Source organism: Camelus ferus, chromosome 36 (assembly GCF_009834535.1).
Source record: "Camelus ferus isolate YT-003-E chromosome 36, BCGSAC_Cfer_1.0, whole genome shotgun sequence".
Lineage (NCBI taxonomy): Eukaryota > Metazoa > Chordata > Mammalia > Artiodactyla > Camelidae > Camelus > Camelus ferus.
The window spans coordinates 13,230,617-13,243,574 of record NC_045731.1 but is presented as its reverse complement, the minus strand read 5'-3'; the positions used below and the strand labels follow the sequence as shown (position 1 = coordinate 13,243,574).

General features: G+C 44.6%; 1 non-coding gene across 1 annotated transcript; it reads left to right on the top strand.

The window, feature by feature from the left end:
- The first annotated feature begins 6,433 nt into the window (after positions 1–6,433).
- TRNAA-GGC lies at positions 6,434–6,505 on the top strand. The gene has a single exon. It is a non-coding gene; the product is annotated as a tRNA-Ala (tRNA).
- The last annotated feature ends 6,453 nt before the right edge of the window (positions 6,506–12,958 follow it).

Here is a 12,958-nt window from a genome sequence, read left to right as displayed (position 1 = left end):
ACTGCTCTGCTCAGCAAGTTGGTAAAGGACTTGCACCCAGGCTGTGTGCGGAGCCCTGCCCTCTGCTGACGCTGGATCAGCTTCACACTCAGACAAGGGACCGACTAGTAGGAGAGCTCGCAAGTCTCTCTGGGAAGTTCACCATCAGAGACAGAGACTTTCCTGAAAGCCTGAAGCAACACCGGGACCCTCTCTTGAACTGAGGGAAATGGCAATTCAGGGAAAACTGAAATATATCCAATGATTCTTCTTTAGCATCTTTTAATCACCGGAAGTGATCTTCTTTATTCAGAAACATGAAGTGCATTATTAACAGGGAAGGTTACTGTTGTACTGGTGATATCTGATACGTTTGCTTAGATCCCACCCCGGCCGCCTCCAAGCAAAATAAAGCAAATCTCCAAAACCAAGAAACGTTTTCAAAGTGAAATTTTTTTTTGGTAGCTAATTTTTAAGTGAAATTTAAAAAATTCAGGGTAAAAAATATAGTTGTTATCTTTGCCTGTTTGGAAAATTTTCCTGTCCCTCGTCTCTCGAACCCTTTGTCAACCAATGGTTGTGCTGTATCCTTGTCCTTATTCTTACGAGATTCAAACCAGAGGGTCAAAGCTGCCTGGCACCCACTTTCATGAGAATGCTCTGATTTGTTCTATTTCTTGGACGTATAAACGAGGCTTTACTGTGAGGGCACAACAACAAAAAAGTTGGATACAAAATGGAATTTGAAGACAAAGGGTTAATTTGACATTGAGTCCAGATACTATGTTATATTGTTATTACAAGTGGTTAGATTTCCACCCCCCAAGTCCGGGAGAAATGCATTGAGATGTGTTCAAGGAGTGAGATTTTTCAAAAGAGAACTCATTTCATATGCTTGTTTTCAAATCCATACTGTAGAACTGAATGAGCAGGGTAATGTATATCCTTTAGCTTTGGAAAAAGCCTTTAGCCAGAGAAGATAAAAAGGATCCCTAATATTTTTGTACTTTTAAAGTGGAATCATAGTTTCTTTGCTTAATAAAGTTGTTTCCAAAGCCAACTTTCTTTTGCAGGATTTGATGTGTAGTATTTACAACTGCACACATGACGTGGAAAAGTAACCGATGTGGTAAAATCTTGTATCTGTGTGGGTGAAGGGGAGGTGGTGAGCTCAAGAAAATGTGCCGCAGGGTAGATAAAAAAAAATACATGTGTGTTTAACTCAGAATTATCAATAATCTCCCCTGTAAGTTAGCACATTGTGGAAACAAACTTTTTATTGAAGTTATTTTCAAACACACAAGTATAAAGAACAGCATAATACGCCCCCATGTGTTCATTTCCTGGATTCCACAGGCATCCGCATTCTCCCAGTCTCCTTTCGTTGGCTCCAAGCTCTGCTTTTTTCCTGGAATATTTTAAAACAAATCCTCGATACTGTACTATTTCACCAGTGGATACTATCTGTCTATTAGCTACACTGCCCCTCTTTTACAAATAAACCTCCATACTATCGTCAGCAAAATCAGTAATGATTCCTTAATATCATCTGATATCCAAGCTATACCCAGCTGCCCCCGGTTGGCCCCATAAGGTCTTCTCACAGTGGGTTTGTTGGAGTCAGGATCCGAAGGAGTTGTGCACACCCAGCGTGTTTTCCTGGTCGTCTCTAAGGCGTCTTCACAGTGGCGCCCCCTCCTCCCTGCCTTTCTGCCAGCTCCTTTCATTCTTTCTTCCTGCCATTAATGCATTGAAGAAATGGGTCATTTGTCCTGAAGATTCAGGGCACTGGACTTGGGGGATTGACTCTCCTCCAGTGCCGTTCGGCTGTGAACTGGTGGTAGATCTGAGACTTGATCAGATTCTGATCATTAGCAGGCAAGCCTCAGAGGTTTTGTTTTAATCTTAACCAGTCTCTCCCAGGAAGGGCCACCCGGGGGCTCCTTGGATGAGTCCCCACCTTGTGAATGACCTTGCCCTGCCTTCGCCTTGATAGTCTGCATTTTTCTGGCGCCCACCCATCATAGCAGCATGTACACGAGTGGAATGAGGAGCTTCAAGCCAGCTGGCAGCTAATCTAATCCAGAAACCCTCTCCTTGGGGCCCCCTCAGCTCCTGTGCCTGTGATGAGGGCGGCTGACCAGATCTGACCAGCCTGGCTTGTCTGCCTTGTAGAAACCACCCTTTCCCTCCAGATTAGTTAGTTCCAAAGTGTGAGGACGTTTTTTTGGTTGGGTCCTGAAGGTTTTTAATTTGAGTTAACATAAGCAGTAAGACATTCAGGGTAGAATTTGATAGAAAATACTGGCACCCCAGGGTGTTTGTTTCAGCCACGACCCCCTTACCCTACTCCCCCTTTCTGCCCCCCACCCCAAAAAAGACAACCGTCGACTTTCTTGGTTTCACCTTCAGTTACCAGACAGCCTCAGGGCTGCGAGTAGTGCTCATTCTTTCATCCTGATACCTGGCACCTCCTGGGCGGGGCAGCTACATCTTTCCAAAGTTGCTTCATCGGAGACCCAGAACAGTGGCAGGCACAGCTCTGGGCGGACACGGGTGCTACATGAAGGCTCTGGCCCCAGATTACGGACTGAAGCACTGAGCCTCAGTTTTCTCATCTGTAGACTGTGACCCCCTGTCCCTAAGTGACATGAGGAGGATCACACGATCACACGAGCTAACCCGTCGAGTGGTTGCCGCCAGTTTACATTAACACGCCAGCAAGCAAACTCATTTTAATTACACTGGGTCTTCAGAGTTGGAGTTCGGTGAAATTTAGGCCATTTAAACATTTGAATGATCGCGCTGAAGGAGATACCTGGCATCTGAATGGCGGAGAAGGGCAGTGTGTGAACTATTGCAAAGTGAATAAATGAGGAGAAGGGAATTCACCAGTATGTGACCAGTGTGCACCCAGCCTCTCACTGGGTGTCTGCAGTTGATTTGTTAGTTACAATTGGCTGAGAGCTGTTTTACCTGGAGTATTTCCTTCCTTGTAATTTAAAATTAAACCTTCAGCCAAGACAAGTAACTTTAATTTGAAAGAATTTCAGACTCTCCTCCCGAGACTCTAATTTCCCTCTGTCTTTCTGGCTGTGCAGTCACGGTGCATTAGAGCGTCTTTGCTGCTGAGGTCAGCTTGCTGAAGCGACTTATTTTCCGAACAATTTTGAGTACATTATTTAGAGCATTTAGACTGCTTTTAGGGAAATTACTGACAAGCATATATAAACCCAGACCCAGGTCACAGTAAAGAAGAGAAAGAGGAAGAAGAAAAACACCCTCATTTGACATCCAAAAACCATAATTATGGTCATAAATAACCATGTGCTCCTCTAATAAATTATCAGATGTTAAGACAATATAACTTGTACAATATCATTTAAAACATTTCCTGAAGTAAAAAAAATAATAATAATCATATGGTTCTTTCTGTCACATCTTGGGTTTGAACTGATTTATTTAATGATATACCAATATGAGAAGAAAACAGGACTATTTAAGGAATTAATGCTAGAACAGTGCGATGACTCTGCCAACCACTTACAAAAAAGAAGCCAAAGTGCTAGTGGTATGAAATATGTTTATATACATTCAGGATTTTAATGAGATTCCTTTGATATGTTCTAAGCTCAATGTCAAATTTATCTGTGCTTAAGCAGATCATACAGGTATTAAAAAGAACGTAGGCAAGAAGTGTAGGTGCAGATTTAAAGGTTCATATTTAGGGATTTTAATAAAAATGCATTCCTCAACTTGAACAGGTAAAATCCTTAGAGGTCATTCTATTGGTGTCCACTGAAAATCAGAAGTTAGGAAATTTTATGGTTAGCTGAGAAAAGCTGTGGTGTTTTTTCCATGGATTTTTCCCCCCTTCATTTAGACTGTTGCTGGATGATTCTCATTTCTACACTGTAATTTCCAGCTTATCCTAAATATAGACGCTGGATTTGAGCCATCCTAATTAAACTGTGAAGTTCTTTTGTAGTGAGCGCCGATGCTTCTGAAATCAATTTCAAGGCTTACGCAAGCACCTTCCTGGTTTTCTTTCACTTTATGAATTTATCTAGAAATGATAAATTGCAAGTAATATTTTAGTGGCAAATCTGTACCTTTTTTTTTTGTCCAGGATTTTTTTTTCAATATATCATTATAAACTTTCTGCTATGCTATAGTGACTTAATTCCATTTTTCAGATATTTCCCACCCTAAAGTAATTCCCCTCTTTCTACTTGAAGTTTAAGTCTTTATATAATAAGTGAGGACAGTGAGCTAAAATGGTTTTGCCTAAGGCTACCTAGAAAACAAGTATGGTGTCCTTCTATTGTTGCACAAAATTCATGTCTTGTCTTGACACACAGCTGTAGAGATAATGGAATTTTCACTAAGGGACTAGAAGGTGAGAATCAAACAGAAAAATTTCAGCACAACCAACCCACAGGATAAGCCTGGAGGCTGAGTTATGGAATGTGGGGTGCTGGCTCAGGAGTGCCTATGTTTTCAAAGCCTTCCTGGGAGCAGGGCCCCGGCCCCCTGAAGGCGCACCCAGGGACTGCATGGGGCGAACAGATTGTGTTCTGGGCTAGCGTGCAGACCCTCCACCGCCACCCCCCCCCCACCCCAGGCCATCTACCTTGGAGAGCTCCGGGCTGCAGTCCTTGGGCTGGGATTGTTGGAGACCAAGTTTGCTATGACCACAGCATGGAGCAGGGAACACCAGAAGCAGCAACAATTCCATGAGAAGATTGCAAATCATTTTTAATGAAACCTAAAGCCATATATTCACTGGAGGTGCAGTTTGGGAGTCATTTTAAGTGGACTTTGATTTGCCCTTTGATTGCAACTTCAGAATGTAGTTTTACTAGAAGACGTCTTCAGGATGGTTGCGAGGTGTTAGTGGTGGTGGTTGTCCTTCAAACTGCCTTTGAAAGGCAGACACACTTGAAATTGTGTGTTTGCCCCAGGGCTCAGGTGGTGAAAGAGTAAGTGGGAAGCACACTGAGTGCCAGAGTTGGGCTCAGAGAGTTTCTCAGCCCTGGCTGCAGAAGAATGCCACCTCAGGGCTTCTGAAATAGACCGAACCTAGTCCCACCCCTAGACCAACTGAATCAGTTTCTTTGGAGCAGGGGCAACGCATGAGTATGTTTTACATTCTCCCCAGGAGAGTCTAACTTGCACCCAGAGCACTGACCAGAGCGGAGGTTCCACATCCTGATGTTGTCAGCGGCCCAGGTGGGTTCTGTGGGTTGCCTGGAGGGTTGTGAAAGTCTAAAAATTAGTTTCAATGTGCTTCCTTTAAAACAGAGTGGTTATAATTTCACACAGCTGTCTTAGAGGGCAGCAAGCAGGAAGGATGACATCAGAAGTGAAATAAATAAATTACACAACAGAAGGATGGTCCCAATCGAAAAAGGCAGGAGCCCTGATCTGGGGGGTTCTCTGTGTTGGTCTAAGTTACGAAGACGCAAGACAAAGGAAATGGGCGTTAAAACCAGGGACCTCACGGCGGATCTGACACGCAGCGTTTCTTTTCTCAGTTGAGCTGGTACTTGGCAGAAATGTTCTGTTTTAGCTACTAGGCTCGATACCATTGTAATATTGTCACGTGAGCAGCATAAATATCACCGAAGAAACGGCCCATCCTGGCGCGAAGGTTCCAGCACACGGACACTTGAAAAAGGAAGTCCCCGTTCTCACTGCCAGTTAAAAGCAGCGGTTCTCAAACTCGCGTGTGAGAGCGTCATCTGTAAGGCTTGTTGAAACAGGTTGCAGGGCCCCCTCCCCCGTGCTTCTGACGTAACCACCTCCCAAGTGGGACCCGGGGTTTGCGTTTCTAACAGTCTCACAAACAGTGCTTCTGCGAGGACCACGGGTCAAAAGCCCCGGGGGAGCATTTCACAAGCTCATTTCTCACGGTTCACGTCCTGGCCCAGGTGCTCCAGAAACAGGGCCCGAGGCAAAGGCTTTTATGCGAACACCTTGTTGCGTGTACGGTCCCTGGGAAGCTGGCGTGAAGGACAGGGGCCGGGAAGCGGGAGGAGGGAGGCCCCAGGAGGGTGTGAGCGGGGCCCTGCGGAGCTGCTTCACCTGCCGACGAGCCGGCCTCTGCCCGGGGAGAGCGCGCCGGAGGCTTAACCTGCCAGCTCTCTCGTCTCTCATCTCCAATTTATCAATGCTGCCCCAGGGGGCGCCCCCAGTTCTGGGTCATGCCATTTTCTTGGCCAGCCTGGAGTCAGCCTGCCAGAGGGCAGACGGGGCAGCTGGCACCGTGCACAGACTCCCAGCAGGAGTGACCCGTCCGAGACTCAGCCATTGCTGGGGGACCCCCGTCAGAAGAAGGCAAGGCCGCCAACCCAGAGGAGCACATGAAGGGACACTCATCAGTGATCAGTGCTTCTCAAATCACTTGCTGTGAAAGACACATTTTAAAACTTTCCATTGGTTCCTGAGGCGGGAGGGTATAGCTCAGTGGTAGAACATGTGCCTGGCATGTACAAGGTCCTGGGTTCAATCCCCAGTACCTCCATTAAAGGTAAATAAATAAAAACCTAATTATTGTCTCCCCCCAAAATAAATAAAATTTTAAAAAGTTTCCATTGGTTCAGGGACGGCTGTCCTGCTGAGGCCTCCTGTCCCAGACTAGCATGTGCCGTGTCACATGTGACTCAGAGCCCATTGCTGTGCAGGCCTCTGGACCCTCACTCTCAACTTTCTTTCTGTCCCTGCTCCCCATGAACTGGACAACTAGTCAACCAGGTTGTCCGTGGACGACTCCTGGAGCAGCCTGAGTGTAGATTATTCTTGATCAGATCCTACAGTTGTGACTTTGTCTCTCCCTTTATTGTGAATGCTGTTAAGTCATAAGAAGCAGAAATATGTGTGTCAGCAGAACAGTATCTAATGCAATAGATCACAAATAATTTTTAAGGTTGAGAACTTTAGGACAAATAATTAGTATATGTCCGGGCAAAGTGCATTATTGCTTATCGTGTTCTTTGCCTGAAAAGTGTGAAAAATATTTGTCCTTTCTAACTCTAAGGGAAACTTAATCAGAGGGCAGCGTGGAGACTGTGGTAAGAATGGGTCTTTGAAGTCGGATAAACTTGGTACATAAATTTTGTTTCTGCTGTTTGCTGGCTGTAATCCTAAGCAAGTCATTAATTGTGACAAATCTCAGGGTTTTGTGTGGAAAAATAGGGACAAAAGATGCACCTTTCTTAAAGTGACACATAAGTGAGGTGCCAGGTTGTAAACATGTGGCTTTGAGAAGCTGCTCACAAATGTCTGTTCTGGTCCCCTTGCCTCTGTGTGACCCACTGAGCCTCCCACTGATGTTTCAGTCATGACCTGATCATAGATATTGTGGTTTGAGACTAAGGGGAGGACAGAGGCCCAAAAATCTGACCTGGGAAGTCAGATGTCCCCCACATATCCAGCATGCAGTGGTGGGCAGCTATAGGATAATTGCTGTAGACATTTTTGTTCAAAAATGGGAAAAAAAGGGGGCCAAAAAAGAAGTCATTGGTCCATAGCAATTTTGAAATCTAGCTGAGAAAAATATTGGAGGCTCCTGAATTAGGCCTGAAGGCCTGGAAAAAGTCTCCATGACTCTTGGTTCCCTCCTCAGAATCATCCCTCTTTTTCATGAAATGCAGCATTTGTTTGCAGCTGAGTGGTTTTCCTGACCTGCCCCCTGCCAGTAGAATTTTGAGTGTCCAAATGCCTCTTTTCATTTCAGATTCTTCCATTCCAGGTGGATCCTATTTCTCCTAAAACAAAACAAAACAAAACAAGTTCAAAAATCTTGTGGGCCTCCTTAGAATCTCTTTGTGGTTTACTCCATCAAACAAAAGCCACACCTCCAAACCTCTTTCTAATGAGACCTTCAGCTTTTCGGAGGCCCTAAGTTCAGCTGCGCGTATCTGCGAGTGCGCCCTTACTCTTCTAAAGGACCTTTTGTGTGACTGCATAGTCACTGACTGGAGCATCAGCTATGATCTTTCTGAAGATTTAACAGAAGATTTTACAGTCCCACCCTGAGCTTTATCTCTAGACCATATTTTGCTGACAGTGCCCTGGATTTGACCTTTACTTGGAAGCCATTTCTTAACTGTGGCATTGTTTGTCATCTTGAGGGTCTAAGAAATTTCAAATCCAGCAAGTCTTGGCTCCTGTGTGATTAACAGTCCTTCCCACAATTTATGTCTCCCCTTTTGCATGTGCTATAAGCAGCAAAAAGAAACCATTTGGTACCTTCAACAACTTGCTTGGAAATCTCCTTAGTTCATTTGACATATGTTCTGCTTTCCACGTTACTGCAGGTGATGACGTTGCAAACCTTTCCACCACTATGTAACCAAGATCCCCCTTCCTCCAGCTTCCAAAAATATGTTTGTCATTTCCTTGTAAGTCCTCACTCACGGTGTCCTCAAAACCCAGAGTGCTACTCACAGTCTGTTCAAAGGAATTTATGCTTTTCTAACATTTCCTAAAAATCCTTCCAGCTTCCACCAACTGTCTTGTTCCAAAGCTGCTCCCACATTTTAAGGTATTTTTTCATGGTAATGCCCCATTTCCAGGTACCAAAATATGTATGATTTAGCTGTTGCTACATAATAAGTGACCCCAAAACTTAGTGTCTTACATCAAAAAGCATTATTTCTTCATTTCTGTGGGTCAGGGGTCTAGGAGTAGCTACACTAGATGTTTCTGGCGCAGGGAATCTTGGGAGGCTACAATCAGGATATTTTCTGCGGCTGCGATCAGCTCAAGCCTCAACTGGGGCTACAGAATCCACGTCCTAGCTCACTTGTGTGCCAGGCTTAGAAGATCTGCTTTCAAGCTCACTTATGTAGCTGCTGGCAGGCCTCAGGTCCTTGTCATGTGGGTCTCTGCTCAGGCTTCCTGGATGCTGTCGTGATGTGGTGCTGCTGGAGAGAGAGAGAGCGAGGGAGAGAGAATGAGAGAGAACCAGAGGACAGGAGAAGGTGGCCACCATGGGAGCCATAGTCCTTTTGTAACCTAATCTCAGAAGTGATAGCCCATCCCATTTGCTGCCTTCAATTTCCAGGACACAGATGCAAAATTCTCAAGGTGAGACCTAAGGGCGTGGATTCCAGGGGGTAGAGGTCCTGGTGGGCTGTCCTCACACGAGACTGGGCTGCGCTCACAAAAGACCCCAAGTACCATCAAGAACGCGTCTGGTTCTTCTCTGCGTCTTCACTATATGACTCAGGATGGTGCAGCTGCCTCTGTCTGGGACCTTGACTGTGGTGCTTTGTTAAGGCAGCCTGAGCAGCCTCATACGTGTACCTCACATTGTCACTAAGTTGGAAAAAAAGATGAGCTGTGTGTCCGTCAGGGTTTTCCAGAGAAATAGAACCAACAGGTTTTCCAGAGAAATATCTGCATCTGTATCTATCTCTGCGTCTGTATCTGTCCATCGTCTAGCTGTGCATGTGGATATTTAAGTATGTGTGTGTGTACATATATATATAAAGTGAGGAATTGGCTCATGGAATTTTGCATGCTGAGGAGTTCCATGAGCTGCCATCTGCAAGCAGAAGCCCACGAAAGCCTGAGTGCAGTTCTGGCCCAAGTCTGAAGGCCAGAGAAGCAGGAGAGCTCGTGGTGTAAATCCCAGTCCAAGGGCCAGGGAAGACCTCTGTCTCATCCTTCCACCCTGGAAACAGAAAGCAACCATTCCATGTAGCAAGCATTACATGTAGAGACAGGTGATGGGGCAGAACGTGCCATCTGAATTCAGAGAGGGAAAGTTCAGTGGAGCAACAATCATAGAGGAAACATCAGATGTCCGTGGCTGGTTGAATTTTGACACCAAGCAAGGTGTGTCATGAAGTCAGGCTCTAGGCCAACCCCCGAGAACCTTCCTGACTGACATGCACTCAGGGTGACCATAGTGCTCTATTTCAGTTGGCTGTACCCGACGGTGACACTGCGTGGTCTCACTTGCTTCGAATAGAAGTGAGCATTCAGCATAAACACTTGAAAGTTTTGTGAAGGTGGGAGGAGGGTATATTGAAAACTGAGGCTATGATCCCATTAATGAGTCAAGGGCCAATGTTCAAAGCAACACGAAATGGGTTGTAACCCATTATGCTCGCTGTGAGAGCAGTATCTTGGGAAGAACTTGCATGTGCATATTTTCCAAAAAGTAGTACAAATATTAAAAGAAAACCCAAACAAACAAAAATCTCAACAACTTCTCTTGGCCATTCACCTAATGGAATGACCTGGTGTATTGTTTGTCAGGTAGGCGTTCTTGAAACCCTTTGTTGAGTAGAATTGAAGGAGAGGAATGCTTATGGGTATTAATTAAGAACGCTCATGCTTGTACAGAACAGATTTAGAGCGTTAAATAATACCTGGCAGTAATATCAATACGATGCTTAACAATTGTGGGACTGAAGAGTTAGCATGAAAAACGGCCCCTATTGGAAGACATCCCGGGTTTGCCTCACGATAATCTCTCATATTTCTCACTTATAATACTGCACATGCTAGCAAAGACATTGTTCCTATTGAAACAAAATTTTTAAAGAAAATTCAAATGACAGTATAATTGAAAAAAAGGGGAGAATAGATGTTGGTAAGTTGTGACAGACAAAAACACATTAAAAAATTTTTGGTCTGTAAAAGCTTTTACAAACCTTAAGAAATGTATGTCAATTCACTGAAACTGGTCCATATATACATCTTACTTAATGCGTATGAAAACTCGTGAGGCCAGTGCCAATATAATTCTCATTTCAACAGCGGGAGAAGTAAGGTTTGGAAAAGGTCAGTAACTTGCCTGAAGTTACATAGCTCCTGGCAGGGCAGGAATTCCAGAAAGTTCTCTGTCCCTCCAAAGCCCAGACCTTCACACTCCTCCGTACCTCCCCGCAATGAGGTTACTTTCTGATGGGCTGCACCCCAAGGAAGGGGGGGGGGGTCACAGTTATTTGGCCCAAGGCCAAGGGCAGATCGTGAGGTGGTTTTGAGTGCTATGGACCTGGTAAAGAACTGGATTAATTAGAAATTGGAGCAGCTTTCTGTGTGGGAAGTTTTGCTGGAATTTAGAAAGAAATGAAGCATGTGCCACGCCCCAGGCCCATGGTGGGGGGGGGGGGTCCAAGGAGAAGAGGTGTCCAACCTGTGAAGCTGGCATCACTAAGTGGTGGGCAGGCTTCTTAGCTTTTTCGTCCTTGTCTTTTCCCCAAGAGCCCTGGTTTATCTGCCCCCGCAACTGCTTCTCTCTCCTGCGCTGTCCCTTCGGACATTGTTAGTCTACACAGTTAGCCACGTTTATAGGACATAGCTCCTAATTTCACTGGATCTCGGGGGCCGTCAAGACTCCCAATGTGAAGCGTTACTGACCAGCTCCCCGCGTCCGTCCTGCCTCGGGTGTGACCGTGAGACCAGCTGGGCTCCTGGGCCTTGCTGGACCTCACTCCCTTCCCCCCAAAAGACAACAAATTTGGTCAGTAGTGAGACCACATCCTGACCGGATATCCTGTGGTTCTTCTGTCACAAGAAAATCATAAATCACAGTGATTAATGCAGATTTGAGCTATCATTTCTGGAAGGTTGCTGACCCCTAGTGCCAGCACAGAACCGGAAGGAAGAGTCAGACCTCGTTGCTCACGTCCCGTTCCTAAGGCTTCCCCTCCCCTTCTCCTGCTTCCTTATGGAGGAGAAGAAAATGTAAAACACTTCAAATCAAAGTTCTATTAACCAACGCTTCATTTACAGAATAAATATTTCTGCTGACATTTGACTGATTATATCAATTTTGAACTTCAAATTTTAATAAGGTCTTACCAAGCCCAAGAATAAACAAGCTAATCAGGCCCACTTTCCGATTTCCTCCTTTGTATTAAATGGTAAGTGAATTTAAGCTATGCTTTGTCTTATTAATATCTGCTAAATATGGATGAATTACTGAATATATATTTATTCTTAAACTCATTTGGAAGCAAATATTTACAAGGCTTTTCTCTTATAATCTGATTTTAATATCTCAACTGAAACTGATTTATAGCACGTGACTTCAAATGTGGTGTTAGTTAAAGAGGCCAAGAATTAATTAGCTGATTCTATCAAGGGTTTCTTGAAACCGATTTTGAAAGGGGTAAAAAAAAAATCTTTTTTTTTCTAAGTCGAATTTTAATTGTAGGAACTTTCATGGCAAATATCAGAGTCCCACATAAACCAAACTTTAATAATTTTGCATGTGCATATTTGGTTTTACCATATTGTTAACTGAGTTGGGAACTCACTGTAATAGTCTGTGCCATCCAGGGAACATCATTTCTAGCAGGCGGGCGGGTGCTGTTTATTCTGGAATTAGCAATTGAGGAAGTTAGTACAATTTGTCTCTTGGAATTCTTTAAAACTTGCTGGATGTGAGACACGGGTGGGTGGAGGTTGGTAAAAGCCAACAAATGGCTCTCCTCTTCTGGCTTTCTGCCAAGGGATATTGTCCACCTGCCGTTCTGTCCTTACAGAGCCCACGTCCTGCTCAGTGCATGGGAGAGTGTACAAACCTCTTCATCTAACTGGGTCCCCGCTCCATGGTAGAGACATCAAAACATCTCCTGGTAATGCAGGGGCATTAATCGGTAAACTCTAGTCACTCAAAAGTGCTTGCTGTGTGTGAGGCAGTAGACAGATCTCAGGCCATCTTAGTTTCCTCTTCCCAGAGTTCTGTGCTGGTCACTTGTGAATGTAACACACAAGAATGTCTAACGTTTGTAACACAAAATTACATACGCATTAATGTATACATTAAACAAATAAGACATAAGGATTGTTTCTAGGCCAGCACTCCTATTTTGGAAGAGAATTATTTTAGATACTGGTCCCATTTGTGCCCATAACCACCCCTCCCCCATTATATTGGTCAGGGTCTCCAGAGAGACAGAACCAATAGGATGTGCATATGTATATGTGTGTGTGTGTGTGTACATGGGGAGAG